Here is a 13256-nt window from a genome sequence, read left to right as displayed (position 1 = left end):
TTCCCCCGCAACCCCCACTCACTATACTAGAAAGTATAGTGAGCGGGGCGTTGCAGGGGTCACCCCTGCAGCCCCCGTAGTCTTTTTTTTTTTTTTACTTACTTTAAATGCATCCCACCAAAGGTTCTAACTTTTGGTGTTCAAACCTTTTGTAGCATGCATTTCTTTGTGGAATTTTAGTGCATTTGGACTTTTAAATTCTGTAAAATCGTACAATACCTGATCACCCCAGTACTAGAACTCCTAACATGCATTTGAACAATATTCTGAGTTTGGGAATTTGGGTGCTTTCTCCATTCCACATTTCACCTCATTGTGAATGATTGCCTATAACCCAAGGCAGCAGCACAAATGAGCCGAATCACATCCTAGACTATTAGAATATGCCAATTTACGATGATGGCTGCTTATTGAATTCTCAAATCCAATTTCAACTTATGATTTTCCACCCCTTTCTGTTTGCCTTCCTCTCCCTCCCTGATCCATAACCTTGATAATGGTATGTATCGTTCATAATTTTTAATCGCACGAATGTCAGTGTTAAACACACTGTTTGATCAATTGCAATTGAATATTGTATAAACATCAGCCTTGACAAAGACCCAGTGTCGAAACACGTGTTGGCTGACCCACGCCACTCACTGAACAGCAACAAATCAAGCCCTTTTTTTGAACAATTTATATAATCACTGGAATCGTACTTATTACCAGGGTTAGCGCAGACAACAGGAGCCAACCTGCTAGTACTCCTTTATATTCTTTTCCCTAAATAGAATTCCTCTAATATGCTTATCCTTTTGGTTTCCAGACAAAAAAGGCTCTAAATTTATGGCATACGAAACAGAGGATAATGAGCAAATTTGTTTAGTACCTCGTCATCCCCTGATCCCCTGAGATAGCAGGCCATTAATGGCCAGCCGCAAGATCGGTGTCCGGTGGTTTGCCTTAATCGTGTTCATAAATCTCAGACCAGACCTCATCCTTTCCATTGTACGAAACAAAAAGGAACACTCCACGCGGTCAAATGCTTTTTCTGCATCAAACGTTGTAATTCTGCGGCCTGCCCTAACTTATTTATCTTTTCAATCAGATGACTCACCCAACTTATGTTATCGCAAGTTTGCCTTCCTTTTACAAAACCTGATTAATCCATGTGGATTAGTTTACGTATTATATGTTAAATTCTAACGACTAATGTTTTAGTAAATCTTATCTCATCTAGATCAATCGAAGCAATGGGTCTATATGACCCACACTGTGTTCTATCTTCGTTAGGCTTAGGAAATAGGACAACTTTTGCCTCCTCCATAGTCTGAGTGATGTATCCCGTGGTGATACATGAGTTGTAAAGTGAAGTTTGCAGTCATACTTCTATCCAAGAGTGGGTCCCATGCTATATTAAAGACTCCTGTTATTATAATTTGTCCTGTTGGGAGCTTCTCAAATTTGTTCAGCAACTCCCGCAAACATCCATCGTGACTCGTGGATATAGTGTACCTTGAACCCCCCAGATGGATGCAAACAAAAATGTATCTCCCATTTTATCTGTTTCTTTTGCTATTATTTGCATCCTCGGCAATCCCTTAAAAGCTATTAAGACACCTCCCCTTTTTCTTTTGTTTGTTAGATTGTATCACTTGGTCATACCCTTCAATCCTTACTTTATAACTGTCCCATTTACATATGTGGGTCTCTTGTAGTGTTATAATTTCTGGTTTTCCCCTCCCTAAGAATTTTTCTACCTTAAATCTTTTAACGACGGCATGTAAGCCCCTAGAGACAGGAGTTGGGTCCTAGTTTATCCCCCCTATGTTTTGTGGTAAAGTTATTTTTCCAATAGCAGCCATCCTGAAACCCTGGCCCACCTATCTCCAACCCCAACACCCAAACTTCCCCCCAGTATTCTTCGGCCAGACTCAACCCTCCTAGCCCCCCAATGTAACACACCATGGAGGTTGAGTCTCATCACACTCCCGGAGATATAACGTACAGGTCTACTAGGAACCAGACAGACCCTCCCTAATTCCAAGTGCTGGGCACACATTCACACCTACAATGAACCCACCTCTTCACCAGATCTACCCCCTGAGTAAGAAATCACTTTTACCCAAACACCCAACTGTATGCCCCCTCCCCTCCAAGGTCAAAATCCACAGTACCCATTTCCCACCCAAAGGGCTGTGATACCCATTATTTACCGAATCCAGACGAAACTTTCTTCTTCGGTGGTCACTCACAAACTTTCCTCCATTCCCATTGTTTAGTGTTTGTTGGGTCCCTCACTGGTCTCACCTCTTGCTGATCATCCCCTTCTTCTTCGAGGTCCATGATCCTGAGACCTTCTTCACATGAGGTGCTGTGATGCTTTCGTCCCTCCCAAGAAAACAGTATTCCAAATGGCAATGTACATCTGTACCGTATTTGAGCCTGTGTCAGCACGTTAACCTACGGCCTCATAAGTCTGCGCTTCACCAGAGTGGATTGTGCTAAGTCTTGATCTAGCTGTATTTCAGCCCCATTTGCTTTGATAGAGTCAGTCTTTCTTGCCGCTTGTAAAATCATCTCCTTTTGACCATATTGCTGAAAAGTAGTTACCACATCGCAATGTCTGCCACTGGGATCTACTCTCCTATGACCTCTACTAGGACCTACACGATGAATGCGGTCATTGGGTACTTCTTCTCTGGCCTTCAGGTGTAGCAAGTCTGCAAAAACTCTCTGCATCATGTCTTTTAATTCTCAGTTCTCCACACTCTCTGGTAGCCCTTTGACCCTAATGTTGATTCTCTTCGAGCAGTTTTCAAGATCTTCCATCGAATTTGCAGATTCTGAGTAGTTGTTGCTATGCTATGTGTTAACATATCTATTTGGTAGAATCAAGTTTTTCCCTGATTTCTGCTATGTCCCCCTTTATTTCTTGCAAGGATCGAGCCAGCTCAGCCCTAATCATGCACAATTGCAACTGCAGGGTCTCAATCATCCGGACGCTGAAAGCTTTGAAACATTGCTGAAACACTTCTTTAGTTATTTCCTGGCCTCTCGTCCGAGTTGGTGACGCCATTGGGATCTCCTGATCCTAGATGGTCTGTTACTCAGCCAGCACAGTCTCTCCCTCCTTTCCCCAGAGCTTTCAAAAAGACCCCTCTTGCTGTTTTTTTCTCTCTTTAGGAGTAGGGGCCCCTTCCTTAAGATATTTTGGTATGTTCCGCACATCTTTTCTAAATTGTGAGATTAGTATTCTCGACTGAGATGCTAATCATTCACCCCAGGGAGCTCACTTCTTTCTCCCTGAACGCTATTGATTTTAGTGTGGTTCCATAAATCCAACCCAATTTCTCAATCCTTCTCCTTCCAATCCTTCCGGGAGATTTATGCCAATGTTGTAGCTGACCCCAGTTCAAAGTTCACCAGTGCCATGCTTCTGTTGTTGTGAGGGCTTTTCCTGAGGAACCCATTTGCTTAATCCCTCCAATTCCTCTAAACTCTGGCCACTTCAAGTAACGTGCCCCAGTCAGTTCCGCTCACCTATTTCAAGTACAGATGCACCGGTTAGTGACCAAGCCAGTCACCCCAATTCCAGGCCAGCCAGCACCATTATCAAAACACCCTCGCTGTCACCAATGAGGAGGGAGGGGGTGACTGATTGATTGTTCTGACCCCCTTTTCTTTTTGTTGATTTTTCAAAATGGCAGCCAAACGGACCACAATCCAATTCTGGTGCTAAATCCATCAAAATCTGCTGCCATCCACATTTCCTTGGGCGCTGCATCTGTCCATGGGTCTGTATGCCGATTCACCTTGTACCCACAGAGGTCCTTATCACCATATGTGCTCTTGTTCTGGTGGTGTTGGGTGGGAGCTCGCTCTTTACAGTGTGAGCATCCCGGGGACCATCTTGGAATCAGAATACCCCCTTCCAGACTAGAGAAGACACCTAGGCCATTAGGTTGCCCCCACCCAAACTGACTAGTTACACGCCATCATCCCGTCTCCTCCCCGCCACCCTGTAAAGCTGTACCCCTCCTCTGTGTCCCTCTCTATCCCAACTCCTGCTGTATATCTGTTCTGCTGTTACCTCTGAAAAGAACTCCATTATGCATCTGTACTGTTTTATTACTCTGTGAAGCACTCCATTGTGTATCTGGTATCTGAATTGTTGTGTACCTTTTTTAAAGTGCTCTGTTGCTTCTCAAAGCTAGGTCTGTGCTCAATAAATACCAAAATAATAATAATAATAATAGTGGGCCTCTGGGCAATTTATAATAATCTGCACAGTACACACATGGGTGGTGTGTTTCATTCAGTTGTATGACAATAAGTAAGTCGGTGGAAATCAAGGACCACACTTAACCAAATATCCAGATGTCCTTCTAGTACACCCTTCCACTAACACACCATGTAGCCACAAGAAAACAAGTCTCTCTTACAGTGTTGGTTTACTATTGCTGTGTATGATAATTGCAACATACTGTTGCAACATACTGTTTAGTCCGGCTCTCTTTTCTTAGCACACCACTTCTATGGCCAGGAATGTGTTTGTATACTAAGAATGATCCAGTACAGTACCATGTTGGATAATATATAATGTTATATATAATGTTTGATGCAAGGTTATGATTTTCAGTTCTAACTCCAATGTACTCTCCCTTCTCTATCGTTCTCCTGTCCCCCCAGTAGCTATGAGATCTCTGAAAAGTATTTGGAATGATGTCAGATGACATCCGTGTGGGTTGAACTCGAAATCAGCTTCTACTTCATTGATTTAAATATGATAGTATTATTTTCTTATTTTTGTTGGTTTATATAAACCTTTACAAAACAGATACAAATGTGAATGAATTGAAAATAGAAAAGAGCACATGTAATCTACTAAGAACAATATATATATGTATATATATATATATTTATATGATATGATGTGTATCGTCCTTGATTAAAAGGTATAGCATAGATTAATTCTAGCTGCACTTCTTCCAAGGTTGATCTGCTGGTTTTGATTATAGCTGCCCCAGTTGTGTTGTTTCAGTTACAAACATCTGGAATAAAAATTAAAAAAAATGTCGTCTATGATTATGTTTAAACTAAGTCACACCCATGGATTTCCTCTGGAATGTCTTGCAGACCATCCCTTGTTCATAAACTGTGAAGTAAACACTGTTTATTGAGGATACAATTCATGAAGCAGAATGGACAATGTAGTGATGCTTTGTTTTCCGTATGTTTCCAGGCTTGGATCAGTGTGTTAGTGGCTGTACCGTTCACGCAGGGAAATGTATGCCGATGTGGGGACGGCTTCAGACTAAGGTGGGCAAGTTGGCAAAGTCTGTGCAATACAGGGTCCCCCATTGCGGCATGCAACCCTTAGTACCTTTAGTCCAGACCCAACGCCACCTCACGACCCTGAGTCTCACATACCAATCAGTACCAACACACCCGTTATGAAGAACATCTTCTCTGGCTTAATAAACAAACAAGTCAATAACCACATCTTCGCCTGATCTGCAAAAGATTTCTGCTTCTACAACTCACAGTCGATGATAATGGCGGCATTGCCTTGTGCTGTTTTGTGCTTTGCACGACACACCAACAACTCCTTACGGCAGACACTTATATCTTGTTGAGAAAGGCCATCAAAGATCACTTCAAAATGAAACATTCATCTATTTAAAGGTTTGATTTCTAATTGAGAACCAGGTATAGAAAGATCATACTTGACCTGCCAGACCTAACAAGAATCAACATGGGGGATCCACGTTAAACTCAAAAGGCTAACACAATCTGATTGGGTCTCTATGATATGAGCACAACACGACGAAGGCACCATAACTATTTTTGTCAAAACTCCCTTTCTTCAATAGATAAAGGCAATTAGTACCCCAGTGAGAGACAATCAGAATGCAACAAGCATTCTGATTGGCTCTCGCCAGGTCCCTACCCGGCCGGGAATCACTTCGTCGGGATTCCACGGCCTTTGTCCCCGGCGGGGGGTGTGGCAGCCCCTCAGCCAATGAGGCGACTTGAAGCGGGGCCATCCCCGCTCCGAGCCTCCCCGCGGCTGAGAGGCTGCCTTCGCCCCCCGCCGGGGTCTCGGATAAGTTATTTTTATTTTTTTATTTTTCCCATCCCTTCCCTCCCCTCCCCTATCCTCCCACCCACCCCCCAACTTACCTTCTTGATCCTGTGTCCCCGGTGGGGGACGAAGGAAGCCCCCAGCCGTGTGGAGACTCGGAGCGGGGCGATCCCCGCTCTGCGCCTCCACATGGCTGGGAGCTTCCCTCGTCCCCCGCCGGGGACGCAGGTACTTTTATTTATTTTCTTCTTTTTCCCCTCTTCCCCCGTCCCACTCCCACCCTCCCAACCCCACTTACCTTTTTTTGATCCTTTTTCGGGAGCGGACGCGCTGGGAACACTTGTGTTCCCAGCGCGTCTGCTCCCGATGGCCGCCATGGAAAGGGAAAACAGACTCCGTTTTCCCTTTCCATGGTGGCGGCCATTTTCTTGGTTATTTTTTTTCTGTCCCAAAACGCTGCAGCGTTTCAGGACAGAAAACAATTGCTTTTAGTACCCTGGTCACACAAATTTAGCGGGACGGGATACTAATACAATAGAACCCTCGCGACGGGGGCATTACCGACTCTGGAGACCATCACATTCTCCGACAGCCAGGGTTGTTTTTGTAAATTCCCCTCTTCAATTGCTAGGATGTGGTCCCTTCTTGGGGGAGGAAGGGGGGGGGTTCCATCAATTGCTGTAAAAATGGCAAACCCCCTAGAATAGATTAACCTCTTCGGGTCCCTTGGAGGGAGCAGGCAGCTCACTCCGATCTTGGTTTTTGGTTTAAGGCAGTTGCAGCCAACCCATCACCATCAGATGTTTTAGCATGTAACTCCCATGATTCATCACCCATCCCCTGACTATTCTGGCTGGGACTGATGGGAGCTGGAGGCCAAAGCATTTGATGGGTGGCAGGTTGGTTACCTCTGGTTTTGAGGATTCCACCTCAGTGGTCCTGTAACCTTCATTGACTGTTGAGCAAATGATTATGGTTATCTTTTTAAATGTAATTGTTCTTTGCATTGGCTTGCTGCAAGGGAAACTTGTTGCCCCTGAACTATCCCCCCCTCAGATATGACAATAATGTTCGTATATCACAGGAAGTGATATGAAGCCACCCTCTAAAGATAAACATTCAATGACATTTTACTTAGATGCCTTTTCCGAAAGAATTACTTGTACATAATCAAAGAAAGAAACAATATTTTTACAAGGTGAAAGTAATAAGATGTGTATGTCCTTGTTTTCAAGATTTCAAGAATGCAATAAAACCTCTTGTGCTAGGCACGCGGTAGTTCTAGTGAGTTTGAGATAGTTCAAATGCCCGCCGGGCCGGAGTATTTAGCGAAGTTTAGTGCTGGTCGACGCACAAAATAGGGGGTGAATGTGAAAAACCACTCCCTCACGATGGGTCAAGCCACACAAATGTAGAGGTAGGTTAGGTCGAAAAATCAGATGGGGTAAGGCCATGCCCAATGGCGTTGATTTTGGTAAAGGACGCTTCCATAAGTTTGGACGTGGCTACAGCCCAACAGGTTTTTTCCCCTGAGATGAGGCGACACCACCAAGTGTCTTCTTCTATCAAGACTAAATCAACTCATAAAGGTGACAGAAAGGCGCTGCGCACTTGGTTCAGAGATGTACAGGTTATCACAAGATGATGGACTGTCTCAATAGAATCTGATATTTTACATAGTCAACAGACTTTTGAAACGGATTGGTTTCTTATCCCCAGGAATTCTCTTGTATGCAGAAGGTTCAGACGAGCTCTTAAGAACGGAGTCTGTAGCTTTTTGTCCGGAAATTTTGAGCAATAGGCTAAAGGAGTTGTTTAGCTTGTTGTACGTGGGTGGCAGATGTTTCAACAGCTTGCACGCAGATGATTGTTCGATAGTAATTATCCAGTTTTGGTTTTTCAATTTTTCAGTTACTCTTTGTGTATTGGTAATTAAGGGGTCGATTCATAGAATTAATGTGAGCTGAAAATTCCCGCGCAGAGGTGCCAAAACGTGCGAATCGCAGTGCAAGTGCGAAAATCGCAGTGCAAGTGCGAAAATCGCAGAAAAACCAGTGCACAGCGATTCATGGAAGTCCGTGCGCGAGAAAAACATTGGATGTGCGCTAAAAATGTGCGCCGGACGCCGGCGCACAGGTCATCCAACAACGTGCGCCACGGCCACTGCGAAATCGCACATAGCGCGGCGCACATCACAAAAGTAGGCGGAACACGGGGCGTAACACTCGGAATGGGGAACAACGCGTGAAAATATGGGCGTCACGGGGAAGTACAGGAGGCAAGTGCGCGGAACGCCCACACGCTCGCCGACAACCCGTATTCATGGAATCGAATAGGGCAAACCAGCGCATGGTCAAAGACGCGCACAGGGCCAAACAAGTACGCCGCAAGAAAGCAGGCGGTAGCGCCCCTGCGACTGAAAAAACGTGCTCCAAAATGTGCGCTAACAAAAAGCACCCATATACAGCCATGATGAATGGCCTATACAGTGGCCCTCTAGGACAAATGAGGTGCAAAGGGGCACCGACAAACACAGAAACCCGCTGTGTGAAAAATAGCATGTGCGCGTGTTCCTGGGTGCGTGGGAAGTTCCACACGCGATTAGCCTGGGTACGTGTACTTCGGGGTGCGCGGGAAGTTCCACACGCGATTAGTCTGGGTACGTGTACTACGGGGGGCACGGGAAGTTCCACACGCGATTGGCCTGGGTAGGTGGGGGTGCATGGGAAGTTCCACACGCAATTGGCCTGGGTACGTGTACTACGGTGTGCGCGGGAAGTTCCACACGCGATTGGCCTGGCTAGGTGGGGGTGCGCGGGAAGTTCCACACGCGATTGGCCTGGGTACGTGTACTTCGGGGTGCGCGGTAAGTTCCACACGCTATTGGCCTGGGTACGTGTATTCCGATGTGCGCAGAAGATTCACACGCGATTTCTGCAGGGTACGTGTATTTCGGTGGTGCCGGGGAATGCTACACATGATTTGGCCATGTGGGTCCCCCCAGGTGTTCCCTCTACACCCTCCACGGCCCCTGCAGGCAGCCCACACCACAGGGTACTACCCTGCACCCCTGCTCATGTCCCACAGGCAACCATCCACCATGGCCATGCCCACCAGCCAACCCACATGTCACCTTGCACTACTGATCACCAACACATGTCTCCCACCACCCCCACCCCCAGCCACCAGGGGCAGCCTCCACCAGGCCCCCACTCATGTCTACCACCACACCCACCCCCCAGCAGTGCAGGGGCAGCCTCCACCAGGTCCTCACTCATGTCTCCCACCACCCCCACCCCCCAGCAGTGCAGGGGCAGCCTCCACCAGGCCCCCACTCATGTCTATCACCACCCCCACCCCCCAGCCACCAGGGGCAGCCTCCACCAGGCCCCCACTCATGTCTCCCACCACCCCCAACCCCCAGCAGTGCAGGGGCAGCCTCCACCAGGCCCTCACTCATGTCCCCCTGCACCCCCACCCCCCAGCAGTGCAGGGGCAGCCTCCATCAGGCCCCCACTCATGTCTCCCACCACCCCGTATCCCCCATTGGTCAGGGGCACCCTCCACCAGGCCCCCACTCATGTCCAACTCATGTCTCCCACCACCCTCACCCCCAGCCACCAGGGGCAGCCTCCACCAGGCCCCCACTCATGTCTCCCACCACCTCCACCCCCCAGCCACGAGGGGCAGCCTCCACCAGGCCCGCACTCATGTCTCCCACCACCCCTACCCCCAGCCACCAGGGGCAGCCTCCACCAGGCCCCCACGCATGTCTACCACCACCCCCACCCCCCAGCAGTGCAGGGGAGCCTCCACCAGGCCCCCACTCATGTCTACCACCACCCCCACCCACCAGCCACCAGGGGCAGCCTCCACCAGGCCCCCACTCATGTCTCCCACCACCCCACCCCCCAGCAGTGCAGGGGCAGCCGCCACCAGGCCCCCACTCATGTCCCCCTGCACGCCCAACCCCAGCAGTGCAGGGGCAGCCTCCACCAGGCCCCCACTCATGTCTCCCGCCACCCCCTACCCCCCAGCAGTCAGGGGCACCCTCCACCAGGCCCCCACTCATGTCCAACTCATGTCTCCCACCACCCTCACCACTCAGCCACCAGGGGCAGCCTCCACCAGGCCCCCACTCATGTCCCCTATTACCCCCACCCCCCAGTAGTGCAGGGGCAGCCTCCACCAGGCCCCCACTCATGTCTACCACCACCCCCACCCCCCAGCCACCATGGACAGCCTCCACCAGGCCCCCACTCATGTCTCCCACCACCCCCCAGCAGTGCAGGGGCAGCCTCCACCAGGCCCCCACTAATGTCTCCCACCACCCCCATTCCACAGCCACCAGGGGCAGCCTCCACCAGGCCCCCACTCATGTCTCCCACCACCCCCACCCCCCAGCAGTGCAGGGGCAGCTTCCACCAGGCCCCCACTCATGTCCCCTATTACCCCCATCCCCCAGCCACCAGGGGCAGCCTCCATCAGGCCCCCACTCATGTCTCCCACCCCCCCACCCCTCAGCAGTGCAGGGGCAGCCTCCACCAGGCCCCCAATCATGTCTACCACCACCCCCACCCCCAAGCAGTGCAGGGGCACCCTCCATCAGGCCAACATTCATGTCTCCCACCACCCCCACCCCCCAGCCACCAGGGGCACCCTCCACCAGGCCCCCACTCATGTCCAAATCATGTCTCCCACCACCCTCACCCCCCAGCCACCAGGGGCAGCCTCCACCAGGCCCCTACTCATGTCTCCCATCACCCCCACCCCCAGCCACCAGGGGCAGCCTCCACCAGGCCCACACTCATGTCTCCCACCACCCCCACAGCCCAGCCACCAGGGGCAGCCTCCACCGATCCCTCACTCATGTCTACCACCACCCCCACCCCCCAGCAGTGAAGGGGCAGCCTCCACCAGGCCCACACTCATGTCTCTCACCACCCCCACCCCCCAGCCACCAGGGGCAGCCTCCATCAGACCACCACTCATTTCTCCCACCACCACCATCCCCCAGCAGTGCAGGGGCAGCCTCCACCAGGCCCCCACTCATGTCTACCACCACCCCCACCCCCCAGCCACCAGGGGCAGCCTCCAGCAGGCCCCCACTCATGTCTCCCACCACCCCCACCCCCCAGCAGTGCAGGGGCAGCCTCCACCAGGCCCCCACTCATGTCTACCACCACCCCCACCCCCCAGCCACCAGGGGCAGCCTCCAGCAGGCCCCCACTCATGTCTCCCACCACCCCCACCCTCCAGCAGTGCAGGGGCAGCCTCCACCAGGCCCCCACTCATGTCCCATTGCACCCCCACCCCCCAGCAGTGCAGGGGCAGCCTCCACCAGGCCCCCACTCATGTCTCCCACCACCCCCTACTCCCCAGCAGTCAGGGGCACCCTCCACCAGGCCCCCACTCATGTCCAACTCATGTCTCCCACCACCCTCAGCCCCCAGCCACCAGGGGCAGCCTCCACCAGGCCCCCACTCATGTCTCCCACCACCCCCCCAGCCACCAGGGGCAGCCTCCACCAGGCCCACACTCATGTCTGCCACCACAACCACCACCCAGCCACCAGGGGCAGCCTCCACCAGGCCCCCACTCATGTCTACCACCACCCCCACCCCCCAGCAGTGCAGGGGCAGCCTCCACCAGGCCCCCACTCATGTCTACCACCACCCCCACCCCCCAGCCACCAGGGGCAGCCTCCACCAGGCCCCCACTCATGTCTCCCACCACCCCCACCCCCCAGCAGTGCAGGGGCAGCCTCCACCAGGCCCCCACTCATGTCCCCCTGCACCCCCACCCCCCAGCAGTGCAAGGGCAGCCTCCACCAGGCCCCCACTCATGTCTCCCACCACCCCCTACCCCCCAGCAGTCAGGGGTACCCTCCACCAGGCCCCCACTCATGTCCAACTCATGTCTCCCACCACCCTCACCCCCCAGCCACCAGGGGCAGCCTCCACCAGGCCCCCACTCATGTCCCCTATTACCCCCACCCCCCAGAAGTGCAGGGGCAGCCTCCACCAGGCCCCCACTCATGTCTACCACCACCCCCACCCCCCAGCCACCAGGGGCAGCCTCCACCAGGCCCCCACTCATGTCTCCCACCACCCCCACCCCCCAGCACTGCAGGGGCAGCCTCCACCAGGCCCCCACTCATGTCTCCCACCGCCCCCACCCCCCAGCAGTGCAGGGGCAGCCTCCACCAGGCCCCCACTCATGTCCCCTATTACACCCACCCCCCAGCAGTGCAGGGGCAGCCTCCACCAGGCCCCCACTCATGTCTCCCACCACCCCCACCCCCCAGCAGTGCAGGGGCAGCCTCCATCAGGCCCCCACTCATGTCTACCACCACCCCCACTCCCCAGCATTGCAGGGGCACCCTCCACCAGGCCCCCACTCATGTCTACCACCACCCCCACCCCCCAGCCACCAGGGGCAGCCTCCACCAGGCCCCCACTCATGTCTCCCACCACCCCCACACCCCTGCAGTGCAGGGGCAGCCTCCACCAGGCCCCCACTCATGTCTCCCACCACCCCCACCCCCCAGCAGTGCAGGGGCAGCCTCCACCAGGCCCCCACGCATGTCTACCACCACCCCCACCCCCCAGCCACCAGGGGCAGCCTCCACCAGGCCCCCACTCATGTCTCGCACCACCCCCACCCCCCAGCAGTGCAGGGGCAGCCTCCACCAGGCCCCCACTCATGTCTACCACTACCCCCACCCCCCAGCCACCAGGGGCAGCCTCCACCAGGCAACCACTCATGTCTCCCACCACCCCCACCCCACAGCAGTGCAGGGGCAGCCTCCACCAGGCCCCCGCTCATGTCTACCACCACCCACACTTCCCAGCCACCAGGGGCAGCTTCCACCAGGCCCCCACTCATGTCTCCCACCACCCCCACCCCACAGCAGTGCAGGGGCAGTCTCCACCAGGCCCCCACTCATGTCTACCACCACCCCCACCCCCTAGCCACCAGGGGCAGCCTCCACCAGGCCCCCACTCATGTCTCCCACCACCCCCACCCCCAGCAGTGCAGGGGCAGCCTCCACCAGGCCCCCACTCATGTCTCGCACCACCCCCACCCCCCAGCAGTGCAGGGGCAGCCTCCACCAGGCCCCCACTCATGTCTACCACCACCCCCACCCCCCAGCCACCAGGGGCAGCCTCCACCAGGCAACCAC

The sequence above is a fragment of the Ambystoma mexicanum genome, chromosome 7q, assembly GCF_040938575.1.
Source record: "Ambystoma mexicanum isolate Mex_15411 chromosome 7q, UKY_AmexF1_1, whole genome shotgun sequence".
Taxonomy (NCBI): domain Eukaryota; kingdom Metazoa; phylum Chordata; class Amphibia; order Caudata; family Ambystomatidae; genus Ambystoma; species Ambystoma mexicanum.
Note: the sequence above shows the minus strand (reverse complement) of the source record.